The sequence below is a fragment of the Canis lupus genome, chromosome 3 (genome assembly GCF_011100685.1).
Source record: "Canis lupus familiaris isolate Mischka breed German Shepherd chromosome 3, alternate assembly UU_Cfam_GSD_1.0, whole genome shotgun sequence".
NCBI classification, from domain to species: domain Eukaryota; kingdom Metazoa; phylum Chordata; class Mammalia; order Carnivora; family Canidae; genus Canis; species Canis lupus.
This window is the reverse complement of record NC_049224.1, coordinates 21636391-21649413: the sequence shown is the minus strand read 5'-3', so window position 1 is coordinate 21649413 and position 13023 is coordinate 21636391. Positions and strand designations below refer to the sequence as shown.

The following is a 13023-nucleotide window of genomic DNA, read 5'->3' as shown; positions in this document are numbered from 1 at the left end:
AAGTAGAGATGAATGTGTTATTCTAACAGTGTCAAGGGCCTATTTTATTGAATAGAAGAATATCAGTGAGAAATTAGGCAATGCTTTAGCTACTGAAATATTAATATCTGGGAATATTTGAAAAGGTTAACTTTTAGACTTATAGTGCATTTTTTAATACAGATGTATTTATTATCTCATTCATCTTCAAAATCTCCTGCAGTGGAGATGTTCCCCAGCCATGTTTACAAATTAGAAAACACACTCAAGTAGGTGAAATGATTTTCCCAACATTGTATAGCATTTCGAAAATGAGCAATGGTAATAGTTCTCTCATTTCATTCCTCACAACTTTTCCTGAAATTCTATTGTTTGCCAATATCTCCCATGGACTCCCCCACCCCCATTGTCCTTCCATCACTTAGACTTAGTCTCTCTCGGGCGTAAGTCTCCTCTCTGCAGTGCTGGGAGAGCTGTGGCACCCACAGGACACCAGGAGTAACAGCTTCCCTGAAGAGCCTCCATGGGCAGGGAGAGGGAGGTGAAGCTCATAACTCCCACTGGCAGACCTGCTATTGACAATCTATTATCTGATCCTGTGACCAGGAACGAACATTCAGACAGTTCTTCATATTGCCCATAAGGTCCCTGACCTGTGACCCATGGCTGCTTTTAAAATTAGATCATTAATGATGTAATGAATATAATTGGGGCCCAGTTGTCATAAGTCATGCCTCCTGGTTTGTTCACCATCTCCTGTGCAAGGGCAGGGGGATAAATTAAGTGGCTTTTCGGTATCCTATACAGCAGCAGTTCTCAAAGTGGGGTTCCTGGGTGAGCAGTACTAGCTACTGAATTAAAAATTCTGAAAGTGGGGCCCAGTAATCCGTGTTTTAATAAGACCTCAAGAGCTATCGATGCACAGTATATAATTTAAGAACAGCTGGTACACAGCTATAAAATTCTATTCCTATACTATCTGGACAGAAATAGTGTTATGAATGTTCCCAGCAAAAATAGAATCCATCCATCAGTGTAATGGTAAATTCAAGCACATTTTTATCCACATTATTACCACTCTGTCTTTATTTATTATCACCTTTATCTGAAGTAGCCTTTAAAATCTCTAATTTAATGTCAAAGCAAGCTCTCCGGACTGGTTAGTGTCATGTGAGTAAATACGTAGTCTATATTAATGGCATTCAAAGTTGAACTATGTGACATTTTGTTCCTCCTCATTCACTCTCATCTTATTGTGGTTTCCAGAAGCATTAAGTGTATTTATTGTCTCTTCATGGTTAGAGTATGAAAGGGAAGTGCCCAAAGTGTTCATATTTATGCTATAAGGAATAAAATATTAAAGGTTTTTTTGAGTTCAAAATAGCACCTTTGTTTATGTTTGAAGAAGAATTTTACATTTCTTATATCTTAAGGAGAAATTTATGTTATTTAGTTATTCTTACTGTATTTCATTTCTTTCTAAGAGCAGAAATTATTGGTAGTATATAGGAAGCAGTGATTTTGGTTAGTTTTAAAAAGTTATTTGTCAAAAATTGTTTTTTTCCAAAATAATGAGTAAAACACAGAAAGCATTGTCTACTATGTTGGTCCTAAGTTATAAAATGAAGAGAGAGGAAAAACTGGTAAGATTTTTAACTTACATCTTCAGCAAATATTATAAATGATGGCTCTGTGGCCCAATCTTGTTTGTCTTTACAAACTGTAACTTGGCAAAGAAATATCATTCTTTCCTACTGATCATTCTTCACGCCTATACAAGTATATATGTGTATTCATGGGTAGAGTTCTAATTTTGGAGTTTCCTTGTGTTTGTAGGGACAAATATGACTGTTTTCCTTGATGACGTTGACAAAGGTATTTGTAACCTTTGTTTCTTCATGTAGCCACTTTGCTTGCAGAAGTTATTTATTCCCTTATGATGACAGCTCACTTCATAGACTGCATCTATATTAAGTTGCATTTCTAGGGCTCCTTCAAGGTATTTTAAAATGCTCTGTTGTAACCTATGTTACCTAAAAAGCTGGATGATACATGTGACAGAAATGTTGGAGCAGCAATGGCTGTCCAGGGAGGGCCCTACTGGAACTTTTAGGAATCAATACAAGGAGATAGAACTAACCCTGATGGAATCTATCCTTGGATAAGTTACATAGTAGGCCACATTCTATTCCCTCAAGAACACTTTTAAAGAGATGACATCTAAATTAAATTAATTACAGCCTGATGAATGGTATTCAGTATCTCAGGGGAGAGGTTGGGAGGAGGATGGAGTTGTCACCAAATGAACATTAAAAACTGAGCTGCAAGAGGAGCAAGAGGAATAGGAGTAGTTATAGAGTCATGGAAATTTGGGGGTAAAACTTTAGAGATCATCTGTTCTGACTCATCCATTGCACAAATGAAAAATCTAAAAGAAGGAGAAATAAAGTCACTGTTTAAGGTAACTTGCCAGTGATCCAGGTTGAACCAATTGATTTAGGGCATCCACATTGTCAGTTGTTTCCACAACCCCACGGACATGATGTAGAAGTAAAAATGATGCATGAAGAGGAGGCAGAAAATAAGAACTCATCAGGGTAATCAAGAAGGCTTGGGGGATTGAATTACGAAAACCAAAAACCACCACAAAAATTAGAGTGAGACTTACAGTGGCAGGTAAAAACTAGTTTACAATTGGGGCAAAAATAGTTTAGGCATTTCCAGAGATGGGAGTAAACAAAAATCAGAATTGAACAGTGCAAGGGATCCCTGGGAGGCTCAGCGGCTTAGCGCCTCCTTCAGTCCAGGGTGTGATCCCAGAGGCCTGGGATCGAGTCCCACATCAGGCTCCCTGTGTGGAATCTGCTTCTCCCTCTGCCTGTGTCTCTGCTTCCTTCTCTCTCTCTCTCTCTCTCTCTCTCTCTCCCCCCCCCCGTATGTGTTTCTCATGAATAAATAAAATCTTAAAAAAGAATTTAACAGTGCAAATACATACAGTTTTATTTATTTAAAAGTATCTCTCTCCCCCCCCCCCCCCCCCCCCCCCCAGAGTACAGGGGAAAGCTAGAAGACATCACTGTGGAGCTGAAGACTTGAAGCTGTGGAAGCTAGGGCAGGGAACTGCAGGGCAGAGGGAAAACATCCAGAACATGGCTATGGGATAGAAAAGACTGGGTGGTTGCCAAGAAACCAGCACAATTCCTAGCAGCCAACTTTAGTGAGGAGGTCAAGGTGACTGAAGAGAGGAAGTAAGGGACAAGGTGTTTAAAGAAGAAGGAACAAGGACAAACATTTTTAGGCATATCCTGCTTCTTTGACCTTTCTGCAGCCTCCCAGCACTATCTACTGCCCAGCTGTAATCCTGGTCAAACCCATTCATTCTCTGATTGGCCGTGGCATGTGACACCATTTTGGAACTCACCCTAACAGCCTATTTATTAGAGCATCAAGGTCCTCTTCACAGCCAGGCAGTGTTTTTCAACTGAATCTCTCACTTCTAAATAAGTATTTGAGCTGGTTATTTGGTGCATATAGCTGTAATCCTGATTGGAGTAAAATGATCTAACTTAATTTATTCTTATACAGTTAACTTAAATAATAATATTTATATAATTCTTAAATAATTATATTTATATAATTCTTAAATAATTCTTATGTAATAAAAAATTTTGTATGACTCTTAAACAATTTATGTATGATTATGCAAATCATAATAGAAAATATCCAAGTAAAGACTTTTGTATGCAAAGAAATAAAAAAATACCTCAAGTAAATAAACCCTAGTTTCCAAATATCTATCAGCTTGTAACTCTAAACGTCATCCAGTTTTTCTTTGACAAAAATCAGGGATGGGAACTTTGAATGTTTAGTGAAGACCTCACAAAACATTCTAATTGGCAGACCATGTCTCTTCACAGATACTCATCATTGATCATCTTCTGAGAAGCAAGTTGGACAATATTTTTGAGTTCTTAGTAGTAATTTTTTTAGTGGCAACATAACTCACAGAGATATTATGACTGCTGGACAGAGCAAGCTGATAGAAAATTAAGGATTGACAATTTTCTTTCAACTGTCATTATAATATTTATGGATGATTTAAGTATACTGGCACTCAATGAGGCATTATCTAGAAAGCACTCTTCTGTGGGAGCCTATGTGTTCAGAACAAAATAGTTGGGGTTTTGAGTTCTTAAACCTCTTAAAGTTCTTTTCTGTTACCCAGGAGAGTAAGTAGCAAGTTCATTTGTTCAGATGAATGGGTAACAGATTTTGAACAGAGAACTCTGTTGGATCAGTGGAACTTCTGTCACAGTCTTATCTCCAGGATGAGCAAAGGGCTTGGATGAATGCGCAGCACTGATACACCACGCCAGGATCCCTTTCCACTAAGCTAAGAAGGGGACATTTTTCTTTTCCTTCCAATTTTATATTTTCATAAAAAATAGATGTTAGTAATAATTTCTAGAAGTTGGATGATATTCTTAATTTAAAACTTATGATCTAATTTTAAAATCTGAAAAGTTGTTTCTTCTCCAGTAAAATTCACTGTTGTTTGGCTTGGCTTCTGCACCCATGCTGCAGTGAGCAACCAGAGGCCTCAAATTAGAAGAATGATTTCTTAACACTTGGTTGGGCTCCTGCTAGCTTCTAGCCCACAAAAACACTTCAGTGTGTTATAGAAACTGTTGGAAGTTTCTGCTTTTAAAATTGGTCACCTATGGAAAGAAGTTAAGATCAGAAGATTGGAAATGATAGCCACAGTTTTTCCTTCAACTGTATTATGCACCGTGAAAAAAAAAGGAATAGTAATCAACTCTTCATTAGCAATTATTTCCACCTTTGCCACATTCCTCTTTTCCTTCTCCTTCTTGTAAAAATTCAAGCACAATTTTCATTACTTATGTAGTGCCTCTTAAGTAAAACAATAAACCCTCGTTGTATAGCCCGAGTTAAAATGATCTGAACGTTCTTCATTAACATTTTACCAAAGTGTTACTCTTAAACTTGGGAATGATCAGGAGATTCTAGACTCATTTGAATGTGAGCTAGAGCTAGACAACTGAACTCCAATGAAAAATATTAGTCATATACCAACTACTAAGTTTTAACATGGATATATTTTTTCTTTTTCAATTTTTATTGTAAAAATATACATAAAATTTACCACCTTAACTATTTTAAGTATACAGTTCCACTGTATTAAATACATTTATGCTGCTGTGCAACGGTCAACACCATCCATCTCTACGGCTCTTTTCCTCTTTTTATAAAACGGAAACTTTGCCCATTAAATAATAATTTTTCATTATCCCTTCCCCCTGGACCTTTGTAACTACCATTCTACTTTCTGTCTTTATGATTTTGACTTTTGACTACTCTCACTACTTCATATAAGTGGAATCATACAGTATTTGTCTTTTTATGACTGGCTTATTTCACTTAGCTATAATGTCCTTAAGTTCACTTAGCCATAAATGTCCTTAAGTTTCATCCATATCATAGCATATTACAGAATTTCTTTTTTTTATTTTAAATATGAGTATAGCTGATGACCAGTTACATTAGTTTCAGGTGTACTACATAGTGATTTGACAAGTTTATATTTATGCTATACTCACCACAAGTGTGGCTACCATCACCATACAACACTATTACACTATTATTGACTATATTCCCAATGCTAAATTCCTATGACTTACTCATTCCATGACTAGTAGCCTGTATCTTCTACTCTCCTTCACTCATTTTGTCCATGTCCTTGCTCCCCTTCCATCTGGCAATCATCGGTCTGTTCTCTGTATTTATGGGTCTTTTTTTGTTCTTTGTTTTATTCATTTGGTTTTTAGATTCCGTGTATAAGTGAAATCATATGGTATTTATCTTTCCTTCTCTAACTTATTTCACTTAGCCACGTTGATCCACTTTTATTCTTTTCTTTCCAATGGACATAGTAAGAAAAGCCAAGAGAGGAACAAAACCACATTTAGCAGGAAAATGTCACAACTCTAATAGCAATGATGAACAGAAATATTAATAATTAGTGATGGTGAATATTGGCTTTTAAGCATTAAGCCCTTGTGTTAAGGCTAATTGCAAGCAAAAATGTATAGACTGCTCCCTCAGTTAGGTTCATTGACACAGATAAGATGTGCAATGCTTTTCTGGTGCTGGAATTTTCTCATCCATTTTAAAGTCCATTTTAATAGGGACTTTAATGCTATTAATTATTTTCTAAATTCTTATTTGGAAACTTTTAAACATTTTCCCATTTTACTGGATATTGTTTTGCAAACTTGATCCATGAAGACTTCTGCAGCAAAGAACTATATCCAGACTCTAACTTTTATGTAAGACATATGCCTCTATTGGTCCTCCCCCATGCTTTTACAAATTTGTAAATCACAGAATTAAAAGTGACTTCAAATGGTTCATGTCTAGACTGTAGGTGGAAGTGACTTGCAGAGACAGAACAGTAAGCCAGGACCAGGAAGGATAGGACTAAAAATAAATGTCAGACACTATACAAAGAGCATGACCAGGCATTGAGTGAAAAGACAGGTTTTCATAGTCAGGTAGCAGTGTGGAATCAGGGTAACAACAAAGATGAGGCAAGACAGTGAGAAGCTAGACAGGGTTTAGCTGCTTCTATTATTCTGTGACCATTGTTTAAGTCAGTTGTATTTCATAATTGACTGTATGCCATTTGAGATCAAGGACTTTGCTTATCTAGATTTGTAGACTTAGGACATGCTTTATATTACTGTATAAAATAGGAACAAAGTAAATATTGAATGAATGTGGCAAAGGCCAACTACAGGTGTGGGCTCTTCACACAAGTCTAAAAATAAACCAATATCCTAAATAAGTACACATTTTATTATAAAAGATTTTCTAAAGGGTAGATTTCACAATATCTAAATCTCAACACTAAAGAGTTTCTACCTTTTTACTTTATTAGCCTACCAAATTTCAGAAATGCAGAGCTGAAAATGGAGATTACCCTTTCCCAGTAGTTTTCATCCTTTGGAGAGTAAGAGTGGGTTCCTCCTAGCTACACAAATCTCAATGTAGTCATAATGAAAACTTGCATAGGACTCTAACTTCTGGAAAGCAGGAACTGTATTGTATAATAAGCTTGGCACACTAAGCTTTTGCTGATGCTGCTACTTTGAATCTTCAGAAGCTTTCTGGTTTATTTGAAGAGAAGCTGTTAATCTTGGCAGTCTCTCTTTGATGCCAGTTTGCAGAGCTAAAAGCCTACTTTTAAGCTTAGGACTACTGGAAATGACACCAAAAAAGACCAGGCAAGTTGTCTCCATATTTTTTGACCTGTCTTGGCATTTCTTATAGTTCCATGTTTTACTGGAATGCTATATTATTCCCATGGTAGATAGTGCCAAACATGAACAAGCAGGAAGATAGGGCTGGAAAGGGTGGCTTCAGTTCCTTCTCAGAAGTTAACACACCAGTGATGTCAGTGGATTATTTTCAAAGGTTTGTGAAAACAAACATGACTTTATATGAGGCAAATATGAGAAAAATGGAGAAGTAGTCTGGATACTGATATAAATGACATTCAATTTGTCATGCAAATATTTACACTATTAAAAAAGCTATGTGGTTTCAAACCTGAACTCAGTGCATAATAGATAGTGCTTATAAAACAAATTTCACAGTCTTTTCAAATGAATGGGGTTTTTAAAAAATATAAGTTCAGTAATTTTTATGTTGGTAAGAAGGCATTTTTGTTTTTATTTTAAATTCCTTTTTCCCAAAAGTTTTAAATTCAAATAAGATTGAGGAGTATTTACCTAGAGGAATTTTAATATAGACCATTAGGTGACACTGAATGGATGATAACAGGATTACAGTTACATAAGAAATTTTCCATATTTTTTATAAATGTGCATTAAAGTATATAATGGTAAAAGGACATGTTACAGGGATTTATTATAAAATACTTCAGAAAAAATGGAGGGAGAAAAGATAAAACAAGTGAGGCAAAATTATGAAAACTGTTGAATGTTTGATAATTTTATGAGAATGTGATTTATTTTTTTCTCTGTATATTTGTTTTTTCATATTTTTACTTATGAAGTGAAGGTCATATTGACATCCATAAAAATTGAATGGTTTATACCAAGTCTGGTATGTGGTACAAAGTGACTATTTCATCTGTGTGCAGAAATTGAACCAACGGTTGATCCAAATTGGTATCAACAATTCACAAGGGGATCCCTGGGTGGCTCAGCAGTTTATTGCCTGCCTTTGGCCCAGGCGTGGTCCTGGGGTCCCGGGATTGAGTCCCACATCAGGCTCCCTGCATGGAGCCTGCTTCTCTCTCTGCCTCTCTCTCTCTCTCTCTCTCTCTCTCTCTGTGTCTCTCATGAATAAATAAATAAAATCTTTTTAAAAAATAAAAAAAGTAAACACTTCACAATACTGGTTCCATAAAATCAACTATTGCTTAAAAATATTTTCCACTGTTAACTTAGTAAATATACACATTATTTTTTTCCTCCTCATTCATTTTTTAAAACCACACTTTTTCTTTAACCAAAATACTTAATTACCTTCTAATTTACTGAGATATTAAAACTGATGGCAAATCTTGGGCTAATAATTGTGTGTGAAAAATTTTGAAATGTGTGTAAATAAAGAAGAGTTCTAATTAGGTTAGGTCTTCAAAATCAGAATCAGAATGTGGCTTCATTCTGTAATGTCATGGACTCCTATAACAGAAAAGATGTCCAAATGAAATATGAATGCAAAAACATTCTAAAACACAAATACATTTCAAACAATCCACTCGTTAATCTTCCTATAATAACAGATATAGTTTTTAACTCCTGATAAAAATATTTTCTAGCACACCCAATTTAGATCTTTTCTGTAAGAACAAGAGAAAGTGTACAAATAAATAATAAAATAAATGTTCTGGCCAGCTAAATTTGATATATGGTAATCAAATATTCCATAACCATTGTCTAATTTCCAGGCTGGTTTTCCTCCTATGGTTGTGTCCTTGTGCACTTTCATGCACCTGCTGTCCTAACCTTGTCAGGGAAGGAAAATCTCCTCTCTGGAGGTGATCTCTGTCCCCCTCAGTGGATTAGGTTGACTGTGTGGTTACAGTCCATTGGCTTTGATCCTGAGATGCAAATGTTCTCCTCCTGCTCCGCATAGTCCCTCTCTGTCTTGGAATCTGATCCTTTGTCAGCAGCAAACGTTCACTGTGGGCTTGTCACAATGATTTAGGAAAGGCATATTTTACCAAAATAAGAAGCCCAGTGGTGTAGCTGGAAGTGATCAAAAGCCATCAGCAAGCTCACAGATTGCTTTTCATGCGAGATTGGCCTTTGGGTCTTTTGGAGGAAGAAACCTCTACATCTACATGATGAAAGCCAATGCTTGGTCACAAAACTATGATTCCCAACAGAAAGGAAAAATGTTTATCCAAGTAGAAGGGCACATAGATGTGAATAAATGAATGAATGACTCAGATCCTTATAGATCCTCCCATTGAACATTTCATTTGTGTTTTTTTTTCCCCCTTGGTCATTCATTCATTTCCTCATTTATTCTTTCATTCTCTCTGATAGGCATTGTGCTATATGCTGGGAATAAAACAAAATGCAAGAGAGATATGTTTCTGCCCCCATAGAATTTACATTATAGTGGTAGATGTTGACAAGCCATCAGGCATTGAGTAAAAGAGAGATACAAAGAGTAATAGCTCATTCGCTCTTCACTGTCATCTGATCTATTTAGAACTGGAGCAAAACTGAAGGCAATATATTTTCCAAGTGATTCGGGGGCAACTTCGGCCTTTGCACTCCTATATGAGAAGACTTGATTAGTGGAGAAATGGCTTCAAGGAGATCAGCCTTGTGATTGGAAACCAAAGAGATGACCTGGTCATTCTCAGTATAGGTGGTCTAGTGCCAGTATCAAAGCATAGAAAAAGTTATGAAGAGACACACAGAGTGGTCAGATAAGGTCATTTTATTATCACTAAAAGTAGAAAAAGTTAAGATACCTATCTAAGAATTGGTTGGTTGATTGGTATTCTTTCTGAAACTGTATCCCTCAACTGCTCCCAGGTACCTTCTTACTCCCCATCCCGGGAGTGCTCCCTCTACCTTCTTATTCCACTTGAAGTTCTGCTAACATGCCTTTTTGGAAATCAGTGTCACAATACAAGATGCTGTTATCATTTATCAATTATTAGTTCTGCGTGTGTTCTCACCATCTGCTTTATTTTATTCTACAGTGAAATCACCATTTCTAAGAGAGGAAGAATCTTTTGGGCTTAATGGTATCTTTGCTGCTCCTCTCATAATTCTTTGATTATCAATGTCTATTATAAAAATTCCCATCTTATCATTCCCTAGCAGCAAAAAAATATTGTTAATTGATCAGAAGACCTGACCAATGCATAGTAGTTGATAGGCAAAGGGCGGATATTTGGGAACAGGGAGGTAGGGAGGAAGAAGGGAGGGGAGCAAGAAATGGAGTGAAACAAAGAACTTAAGTTATATAGGTCCTAGAATGTTCACTTTATTTTTGCCATTTTCAAATCTGTCATCTTAAAGAAAGAAACCTATGAAATACATAGAATAAAACATGTGATATCTGTAACTTGTGAGAAAGTTGATTATTTTGGGTGAGGGAAATGAGGAAGAAGTTAGAAAAACACTTGATTGGAAACATATAGTTATTGATCTGGTTTGGCTCCTAGTTTTCTGTGTGGTCATGAGATAATCACTTAACATGTTTGGTCTATAGGACCTCATTTATAGAATAAGGATGATCAGAGTTCTGGGGGAAAAATTTAAGCAAAAATTATAAATAGAGAAGTAAAAAGTTTTGAAGAGTTGGATGAGAGAATTTGATTGCTTATTATGTCCATTAGTTAAGATTTATTCATTTATTTTTCAGATAGTTTACTCTTGTTTATCAAAATAAACTTTAATAGCTCTAATGAATTGGGGAGAGAATACTGAAGGCATCACTTTAGTGGGGAGGTGGGAGGATTTTAGAGTCTGACACCAGTCTTCTGGATAAATGATCTCTAACTTGCTCAGATGTGGGCATAAGAAGCTTTGCCAGCCATTGGCAGGTCGGCTGTATGAAAGCTTTCTGTGATTCTTTCCCTTAATACTGACCCCATGGTTCTGTCGCAGTGAGGTTAACACTTTGGAATCCTACTTACTGCCCCAAAGCAAAGAAAACTTTCTGTTGCCACTTGTTTGGTTCATTTCCTAAATGAGAGAAGAAAACCAATGTGCTGCAGGAAATGTGTTATTTTTGTCTGAACTCAGTTTTTATTCATTCAGAGATGAAGAGGGGATAATCCAGCCACATCTCCCTTGCCCTACCCACATTTACATAGAAGTAAGCTTTGTCTGTCAAATTTGTTTTGTTGAAAAGCCCTGAAGGCCAAGAGCAACACATTACCACAGATTCCTGTCTTGCTAGAGATATGTGGGCTAACCTGAAAGAGGACCAGAACTTCAGAATCTATTTGAATGGGTCATGTACTGAAGGTCCAACCATTGCAGTTAAGGCTCATGTTTTCAATGGATTGTAGATCAGATTCTTCAAACTGCAAAGCAACATCTGCTGCTCCAGTCCTAACTATATGCCAATTACTGTGAAAGAGATTTCTGCTTGGGCCAGATGCAGCTCCTATGATTAAACTCATCTGTGCATTTCTTATATGCAGCCCATTGTCTACAGAGGGCTCTTAGCCAGCTCTAAAGGGTGAATGGAGCTCAATGCAACACTCTGCTATAATGATGCCATTTGTCAGCTTGCTAAATCTTGTAAAAGAATACAATTAAGTTTTCTAAAAATTCCAGCTTTCTCCCCTCCCCATCACAACCAATCTTGGAGGTAGTCATCCCATCAATTATTTTATACTTCAGCCGGGTGTTGTTGTTGTTTTTAATCATCTCTCCAGTTTAGAACTACTAGCAATTGTTCCTCAAAGGAGGGATCCTCAAGAAGATGCCAGAGGACTAAACAAAGATAATTCACAGTGTGCTGAGAAGCTTAGGGCAGCTTCTTGTAAGTAATGAGAAAATCTTTTGAGAACAGAAAATGCAATTATAGTCATTCTTAAAACAGATAGGCTTTACAATAAAGTTGGCACAGTGAAGTACATGAGAGAACCATAGATAAGTTTGTTTTGATTTGGGAAGACTTGTAGTTTCATGTCATGTGGCTCTTACTTGGGGTTTCTATGCTGTTTTGGTTTTCATCTAACCCTTCAATAAGAATTTACGTGTCTCCTGTGCATTAAGCATTATGGAAATAAAAATTAAAGAAGTCACTATTTTCAAGAAGTTTACAATATTATTTATACCAAAAAAACTTATACAACAAATTATGAAAAAAACTATTATTGAAAAAATATGTAGGGTCCTGTTGTGGTAACAGAGAAGCGAGAATGCCATTGATAAAAGTCATTCGCTAACAGTGACCTCCTGTTTTGGTACAAAAAAAAAAAAAAAAACTATAAAAGCTTTCCAAAGTGGCTCAATTGTGTACAATCTTCCCCCATACTGTGAAAATCAGGCCTAACCTATAGACTGTAAATGTGTGATGGAATAGACTGGAAATTTACCCCAGATTTGATCAGTGATGAGGATGTCTGAAAATTGCTTTGGATCATAGAAGAACCCTTATAAAGCATGCTCAGATGAAAACCCATCTGAAGTATTTTCAGAATTGACCAGATAATATTTGTAGAGAACTTATAAACATTTCATTGATGAATATGTTGACAAACGCACACAATCAAGCCTGCATCCCTCAAGGAGGAAAGGGGCTTGTGTTCAGGAGTGGAGGAAGACAATTCTAACAAACAGGAGGTTGTACTTTTGTGTAATTGGGAGGGTGGGGCAGAAAGAAGGCTTTGCAGCATTGACATCCAGTAGTCCTCAGCATTCCTGCTTTTGGAGAACCACATTGTTCACTGGGTTCTGACACTAGAAGGAAAATGGACAAAAGGGAAGGAGTTAGCTGAATGCTACA

The 13023-nt window shown here is 36.5% G+C and overlaps 1 long non-coding RNA gene across 10 annotated transcripts in view; it reads right to left on the bottom strand.

Moving 5' to 3' along the window:
* Positions 1-10556: 10556 nt before the first annotated feature.
* Positions 10557-13023, bottom strand: part of LOC102154812 — a 171804-nt gene continuing 169337 nt past the window's right edge. For all 10 annotated transcript variants that reach the window (XR_005356759.1, XR_005356763.1, XR_005356762.1 and 7 more), the window contains one exon: positions 10557-12977. This is a non-coding gene — a long non-coding RNA (uncharacterized LOC102154812). The remainder of the gene's footprint in view (positions 12978-13023) is intronic.